The following is an 8,724-nucleotide window of genomic DNA, read 5'->3' as shown; positions in this document are numbered from 1 at the left end:
CCTCTTGTTCTCATGCTCGTACAAGTGGGGAAAGAACCTCCCTTATAAGGAGGTCCAACTCCCACTAAACTAGCAATATGGGACTAAACTTTAGTAGTATCCCTTGCCTTGCACAAATGGGCTAAGTGGGCCTCTAGGATTTATTAAGAATAATTATTGAGCTGCCCAAAATAGACTAAATTCGAGTAATATTTACACAACCCTAATATTTTTAGAAGATAAAAGTGCATGTTATAAACTACTGAGAAGAAATCAGGGGAAAGTGTAGTTGCAACCTGATGAGTGACGACCTCGAGTTGCATGCCCGTGCGTTGCCACGGGCATTTTAATTATTTTTTCATTTACACACACACACACACACACACATATATATATATATATATATATATATATATATATATATATATATATATATATATATATATATTTGTATTGTTGTATAAAATTCAATGAATTTTTAGCCTCTTCCAAAAACATCGTCTTAGGAACCTTGTGATAGATCGTTGCTGAATATCGCCATAATCTATCTCAATCTCTGTCATAACAAGCAAAAATAGACATGGAACAGCCGCCTAAAATTCATCTCGCGCCCACCAGCTCGAGGCACCTCGGTGCTCGTTCCGTCCCTCGTCGTAGGAAAGATAGCGCATGACCCCCTCATCGACCGCTTGCAGCGCCGCGGCTCGCTGCGCCCATCCAAAGGTTGTCGCAGCAAAAAGTGGCGGACGTTGCAGTACTTGATTCCTTGCCTTCCTAGGAAGCAGGAAGCACTTGTCTGGCCTTCCAATGGTTGCAGCTCCGCATAGATGACGAGCCCGTCACCATAGCATCTTCAACATCGAGCGTAGCAAAAATGATAATAGATGCAGCAAAAACGCGACCCCCCCCCCTCGTCACGTGTCGCGGTGTCATCATGAATGGTTCCAGCAAAAATCATTGGCGGTTGTAGCTTTTTGTCTTGCTGGTCCCCGCACGCCGTCACCGATGCAAGCACGTCGCTCCTCCGGTCCCAACAAAACATGCCACTGGTTCCAGCAAATATCATTGTCGGTTGAAGTTATTCGTCTTCCCGGTCCCAACACACCGTCGCCGCCCCTGCGTCACCGTCGTAGCACATCGCCCTGTCGATCCCAACAAAACATGTCACCGGTTCCAACAAAAATCTTTGCCTGTCGCAGCTTTCCATCTCGCCATGCTTGCAGCCGGCCGTCTGAATGTAGGCACCATCTGACAGTTGCAGCTTCACTAACCGGCGGTTGTACCTCCTCAGTTGCATCACGTTGCGGCACCTCCTGCAGCAGCACGGCTCGTGCACGCGTTCGTCCTTGCTGCCCGTGCCAGACGCCTCACTCGCACTTGCATTCGGCTCGCCACCTGCCCCCCACATTCACCCTCGCAACTACGTCCGGTAGTGACGCTAGATGAAAAGGAGAAATAAGGTGCTGTGAGAGAGGGACAAAACGAGCTTGAGAGATGAGAGGAATGAGACAGAACGAGTGGCTGGCGGTTTCCTCATGAGGTAAGGATGAAGGAGGGGATTGAATCGCCTGGATGTGTGCATTAGGGAGAACCGGTAGATGAGACGCGATTGAACGAATCACGGGCGACTGGCGTAAGCTTCCACCGGCAGCCTGAAAGGAATCATTTTCCTTGTATAAAACTCGATTAATTTCAGTCCATCATAGTTATGTCAGTAACTTAGTCAATCGACATTTTTAAAGCAACATACAAAGCCAATGATTTTTATATTGATCTTCAAAAGTAAACATATAAACATATATTAAATTAAAAAAATTAAAATAAGCTCGTATACAATATATGTTAAAATTTAAAATTTAAATGTGGAATTGTTTTTTGCAGGATTACATTTTTCTAAACTAATAGAACTTATTTGGAAGCACATGTTAACATATGAAAAATGGCATAGTATTCTGAGAACAAGTTCTGCATGGTGCTCAAAATAAAACATCTTTTCATTATAGACCCTCTATTCTATTTCCCCGTCGTTCCACCATGTTTCAGACACAACTCTTTAGAAAACAAAAGGTAGAGATATCCATTTGTCGAACCAACATCACCTTGATACAGAGGAGATCCATTGTCTCCATAGGGACAAGTCACTTTTTTCTTCCCCATCAGAAGCGTGCAAGGTCTGAAATACAAATGGGTTTAATATCTTACAGTAAGAGCTTAGGTTGCTGATAGAATGATAAAACAAGTAGGTATCCGTATCCTAATTTGATGAAGTTCACCATGTGCAGAATATTAAATTTGATAAGCTGTCATAATCAGATTATGTTTCGGAGAACTGAAATATTAAACTTGGTAAGCTGTCATAATTAAAATGATGATTATCTCAACATGGTCGACCTGGATTGTACTACCCAGAAGATGGCTCCATGCACAGAAGGATAACAAGAAATTATACAATGTATGAACTTTCGGGTAACAACTCTCGGCAATGCAAAAGACCCAAATGATGTGTGACAAAGTAAATATAGTCAATTTAAAGAGACGTCTCTTTAATTAAACAAGTCCAAGCAGTACATAAGTCAAGTAATTTGATGATAAGCAATTTTGAGCATCTACATGTACACTTCGATTAGTGCATGGCAAGAAGAGAACATGAACAACCATGCACATCACGATTAAAATAAAAGGAGCTGAAACATGACACTACAATTGGATTGCATTACAATCTGTATTAGCAAAGACAATGACATGAGACTGCATTCTTGATTTAAGTTGGAGAATAGCAGAACAAACTCAACATAGATGGCCCCATAAGTGAGTGCAAAAATGGTAGAACTGTGCACAGATATTCATATATTAGTTGCTTAATCAGACAAGAAAGTGGACATGACAGTAAGCAGAAAAAACTAAAATATGTAGTAACTAAAAGAACCTATCTTTGGGGCGTGAATTATGAGAAAAACCATATAAAGAGGACGGACATGCATGAACTACCAAAATAATCCAATGTTGAAGAAAAAAATGCATATAAGCAAACCAGCCGAGCTCCTGCCCACGCAGTTGAACCTCTGGACGCCTGCATTCAGTGGCCGAGCTCCTACCCACGCAGTTGAACCTCTGGACGCCTGCATTCAGTGGCGGAGCTTGAGAGTAATTCAAGAGGGGGCCATTAGTGAAAAGGAACCAAGTTAATAGGGAAGGAGGGGCTAATTTGTAGTTCAAACACTAATTAGGCTCATAATGTAGCCTATTCTTCAATGGATGCAAAAAATAAGGGGGGGCCATGGCCCCTGTTGGTCTACACTAAGCTCCGCCACTGCCTGCATTGGTGGAGCGTAAGTTGCTCACTCACCTGAATGCTTCTGGAGGGGATCAATTGGATCGAAGCTGCCAAAAACCGAGCACGGCAGATCAAAAACACCAGCGGAAAACACGATCACTGGCGCCTCGCTCCACCGGTTGCGGTCACGGTCGCAGCAACGTCTCGCCCTCGTCGCAATCATGCTTAGCCCCTCCCGACACTCGTCTCAGGTCAAATGCTTCATCATCCCATTAAAGCTATCTATGTCACCGATATTGATCTCGGCAGGCCATTTTGTTTTAATACTATAAAATAAGAAAATCAATTGAGTTATAAAAAGCAACGCAAAAAAAACTATTTCGAGGAAGGCTATTATTTATTTCATAACTGAGATACTATACAGCTACACAAAATCTAAAACTACTACTTCTTATTCAAATATTGCACTAATCAATATTGTGACAGTTGCCTACATTTATTTACAGAGCGCACGTTTAAACAGACGAGACATACATTTGCAAGTGTTTCTTACTGCTGACAGCATCATTGAAGCATCCTTCAATCCTAATAATGATTGTCTCATTCAATGCCAGATCTGTAACCTTGAAATTTATGATGCAAGTAATCTGAAGGAAATCAAATGGCAGAGGAAGAGGCAAGCCAATAAATCTATGTATAAAGGAAGCATCAATAAAATGGAACTTAGGCTCAAAACTGATGAACTGTAAATTGTGTTGCAGTGGCAAGTTAATTTCGTGAAGCACACTGAACCAATCATTTCTTTCCTGTGATAAGTGAGCTTACCCGTAACCTTCCATCACAGCAAACAGGTACCACAGTTGTAGGAGCAATGTTTCAATCTTTTTGTGAAGTGAAAATTATCATGACACTGAAATTTCGTGCAAGCATCATATCTTTTGTAATTCAGTACTCAAAATGCAAAATAAAACCAAGACTTATTGCTGCACCTTATACCCTGAGATCTCTGCATTATATATTATAATAACCTACACAAATAATCTAAGGGCCTGATTGGATTCTCGTTTCAGAGCGCTATACACCTGTAAAACTTACACGCCTCCATCCATCTTTTTTTATCCAGGTGGATTATCAAGCGTGGCCGGTAAAATACACTTGTAAAATAAATACAGGATATAGATACACCGATTCCAAGCGGGGCGTAAATCTCTTACCTAAATTGTTGGCGTGTGGATAATTCTTTTCTAGCTTGAATCTAAATAATCATTATATGGTTACATTCTCTTTTAGTTTGTAAGTAGATACATGGTAGAATCTGAATAATTCTTTTTTAGCTTGAATCTAAATAATTTTATTTACTACAGTTGCAGGCTGCAGGAGTGATTTAATCTGATTATGGAGAACGTTCATATGTTTGAGTATCATTCTAATAATCATTAAGAAATTGTTATCCAACTATGCAATAAAAGAACTGATCCAAAATAGAAGCCTTCACTTGTTCCTCCTAACCATTTAAAATAAAAAAAGAGTGCATCAAATTATTTGATAGTGTGTGAGCCAATTCCGTAATTTCTAGAAGAGAAAGGCTTGCACTTCTCAGTATTCATAACTTCAAGATACGGAAACCTTACACGCGTTTCCAAATTCAATAACAAAAGGATGAACAAGATGCACATGTCAATAAACAACTGAACTTTTTAGATGGTCAGTACTGAAGCAATACTTTCTTTTGATTTATACTTACTTGCTACTCCAACTTGCAGTACTGAAGCATGTACCACAATAATTTGACATATGTTTAGATGGTCAGTTCCATCTAGCTTCAACATAGACATGGTTTCATCTATGTCATAATAATGTACACGGCAACTGATCAAGTATAAGTCTCAAGTAATAGGACTGTAAGTAGTTGAGCAACTCACCGAGTATAATATTCAAAAGTTGCAGACTTGGTTTGCCTACAAACTTATATAAATGCCAATTGCATGATTTATTCCAAATTAATAATTACAAGATGCAACAATGGATATAACCTTATGCGGCGGCGGAGCTCCCTGCTCCTCTCCTCCATGCATGGCGGCGGGCTCCTTGGAGCCTACGAGTGTGATGGAGGAGCTCCTTGCTCCTCTCCTCTATTTTTGGGGGTGAGACCGCGAGACGAACCAATACATTTTGCAGAGGGTGAGCATTTCCCTACTTTTCTCATAGTAGTATTAAGCATTTCTGCAGAGGGGGACGTACATATCACAAACCGGAACTTCAAGTTTTGCAATATTAACCATATGTAGCTGTCTCTAAGAATAAGATGATGAAGTCTACTTGCAATAGGTACTTTCCTTCACCATGAACTATAAGTTTTGCAATATTAACTATGTAGCTGACTCTAAGAATAAAATGATGAAATCTACTAGAAACAAGAGTAAGTGGTACTTTCCTTCAGCAATTGCTCCAAAATTTCAGCATGTTGGTTGTCTTGATTTATAAAACATCTTCACACCTGACTCATTGGTCATGTAATTCATGAATAAAAAATACGTAAGCAGCTCTCAGGAAATTCATACATAAGCAACAATAAGAACAAGCGTGTCAACTTGAGGGCACCCATGATAAATTTGAAGGAAGCGCCCTAGTGGGGAAAAAGATGACAGGTCCAAAAATGGTTGGCAACTTGGTGTCACCTATTCTTTGTAGAAATTCAAGGTATTAGTACTATCTTTATCAGGTTCATATGGAAAATATTGCAGTTAGTACCTTCGATATAGGTTGTAGGGAAAGTGCATATGTGAAATCATTACTTTACCTTCAATATAGGTTGTAGGGAAAGTGCAGATGTTATTGCTATTAGCTAACTATGAATAAAGAAAAATGCACCTAAGCTATGAATCAGATTACCTGTATTAGGATCTAGAAGAACTCTTCCCTGTACTATATAGCCGAGCACCAGATTGACACCTCAGAAATGGACATCCAGAGTCCATATTTCCCTTCCCGCAGTAGAACTGTATAATCAAATGAAAGTGCCCATGCATCGCAACTAGATGACAAAATAGACATACACATCCATTGCAGGATGATGACATTGAAAGAGAAATCGAATCGCAATATCTTGCTAAATTTAACATTTCATATGTTGTCCAACCTGAGTTCAAGTAATCATCGGTGAGGTCCGGATAAATAATCTCATACAAAACATTTACCTCTATATGTAGGCCAAACAATAACCACCGAGTACGACAGAACAAGCGACAAATTAAAATTCAGAAAGCCATATCGGGAAACTTGTACAACAATTGGAACTGATTTTTAGCAGGGAGGGGAAGTGGAGAGGAGCACTTGCCATGATCCATGACGTTCGTCGAACCATGAGCATTCCAAGCCAAGATATGCCCTTAGTGTTCTGAAAATCGCACTTGCCATGATCCATGGCGTTCGCCCAACCATCAGCATTCCAAGCCAAGATATGCCCTTAGTGTTCTGAAAATCTGCAGTACAGATCGTGAAACATCAAGTGCATTGATTATGAAATCAACAGTGTTCATAGCGATTATATCAGAAGTAAACTGACAAGAAAAATGATACTTCTCATCAAATTTCCTCCAGTATGTCTCGATCTGGATATTTGGTCTTTTCCAGTGCATGAGTAATATTGTGCTGCAATGAATATTCTAACATAATCAGTAAAGAAAAAAAGTTCAAAACCTCAACCATAGTTTAGTGAGTCATACCTGAGTAATTCCCGCCTTATAAGATAGTGATGAACTGATGAAGCCACAAGATACCCATGACTGCAGTTCCCAATTATGAAATTTGAGGTACACTGTAATTCTGCAGCTATTTCACCAGCTGTATCATGTATGAAAGAAACATTATATTGCCCTCATTTTGCACAGAAATAAAAGTACCAAATTCAACCATAATAGAGAGTGTTGAATGAGACTGAAAACAAATTCATACACAGAGGAAGTCTTCATGACTTCATGTACAAATTATAACAAGGGAAAATTAAAAGTTGTGGTCCTTTCTACATATATCATAGCAAACTGCACACAACCGCCCGCATCAGATGCAGAGATAAACCAAACCAGAAGAAGTGGAGGAGGGATTCACACCTGGTTGAGGCTTTGGCGAGAGGGCAATCTGCAGCGCCTACGCCAGCTTGGGTGCCATGGGCACATGCTAGTGACTAACAATATAGCAACATACGAATACTTGGACTTGATCATCCGGCTGTAGTATATATATTCAACTTCATCCTCCATTTGGGATCCAGAAAACAAGTTCATCGCTAGGAAAAGTTAAGATTTCTCATGCTAGTCAAGTAGTACCAAACGTGTATATGTTGAGAGAGCAGGTGGGACAGGCTTACCTAGTCCCCGGAGGCGCAATCAGGGGAAGCAGGAAGGAAGGAGCTCCGAGGTACAACCAGCCACAACCAATGGCGGTGTGCGCTGCTGCTGCGTCTGCGTGTGCGCGTGGAAGGGAAAAGGGATGGCGCATCAGGGTGGGGAGAATAGAAGAGAAGATCAAAGAGGAGAAGGGAAGGGGGGGCGAGAGATCGAGTACCTACGGTCGGGGCAGGGGGAGAGCGGAGGAAGCTCCCGGCGCGCGAGCATCTCCAACAACGACGCACGAAGCAGTCGTAGCAGACGGTCCTCTCCCATCCGGCGCGATTCCTCTTGCGACCGTGGCGGATCGGAGAGCGCCGTGTGGTGCCCTGCCCTGCTCGATCTGGCCGCCGCCGCCGTCTGAGGAAGAGCATCCCTGTCTCTCCTTCTTTCTGATGAGGGGAGGGGAGGGGAGGGGGGCCGGCGGCGTGGTACGAGAGGGACTGGGAGAGGTCGGCGGCGGCGGCGATGTGGTCTGAGAGATGGAGGGGTTCCGCAATGGCGGGTCTCAGAGGCCGCGTCGAGGGCACGAGGATTCGGGTGCGAGCTTCTGTCTATTTTTCGTAGGTTAACAGTCGTAGATTTTTTTAAGACGATTTTTTGTCTATGAATCGTAGTGTTTTATAACTGGTATCGTGGTAGTATATCAATTTTTTTGTCGGTCTCGAGAGGTGAAATCGAGGACGAAAACTAACCATCTCTAGTAGGACGAAAATTGATCGGCGGAGACTACCAACTGCTTCATTAGGAGTATAGATTATGATATGTGTAATTGAGGATTCTGATTGTAGTATACATCTACAACAATCATACAGCTCTACGATTTGACCAACCGGTATTTCATAACTTATCTTGGTCAGATACAAATAATACAAAACACCAACAATAATGGTCTCCAATAACAGTAAAAAGGTAGTGGGAGTGAGAAATATTTGGAAGTTGCAACACTGCACCAAAGCATATGGCTTCTGGTTTTCAGTATTGATTATTTAGATGCATAGTTAGAATCAAAATAGAAAGAACATATTTGAAATAAAAACAATGCTTTGCACTGACTAACGATAGGAAAGGGAATGAAGCATGTTT

The 8,724-nt window shown here is 41.3% G+C and overlaps 1 long non-coding RNA gene across 5 annotated transcripts; it reads right to left on the bottom strand.

The window, feature by feature from the left end:
• Nucleotides 1-430: 430 nt before the first annotated feature.
• LOC123103439 (uncharacterized) lies at nt 431-8,203 on the bottom strand. 5 transcript variants are annotated; one of them, XR_006449837.1, is made up of 8 exons: nt 7,817-8,203; nt 7,620-7,713; nt 7,363-7,538; nt 6,979-7,096; nt 6,819-6,904; nt 3,326-6,735; nt 2,079-3,098; nt 431-1,631 (listed from the first exon to the last, which is right to left on the bottom strand). It is a non-coding gene; the product is annotated as an uncharacterized lncRNA (long non-coding RNA). The 5 variants fall into 5 exon arrangements; XR_006449838.1 differs by having other exon boundaries at nt 6,833-6,904; XR_006449836.1 differs by having other exon boundaries at nt 3,326-3,579; nt 3,788-6,904; nt 7,817-8,202.
• Nucleotides 8,204-8,724: the final 521 nt, after the last annotated feature.

The sequence above is a fragment of the Triticum aestivum genome, chromosome 5A (assembly GCF_018294505.1).
Source record: "Triticum aestivum cultivar Chinese Spring chromosome 5A, IWGSC CS RefSeq v2.1, whole genome shotgun sequence".
In the NCBI taxonomy this organism is placed as follows: Eukaryota; Viridiplantae; Streptophyta; class Magnoliopsida; order Poales; family Poaceae; genus Triticum; species Triticum aestivum.
Note: the sequence above shows the minus strand (reverse complement) of the source record. Positions and strands in the feature narration are given on the sequence as shown.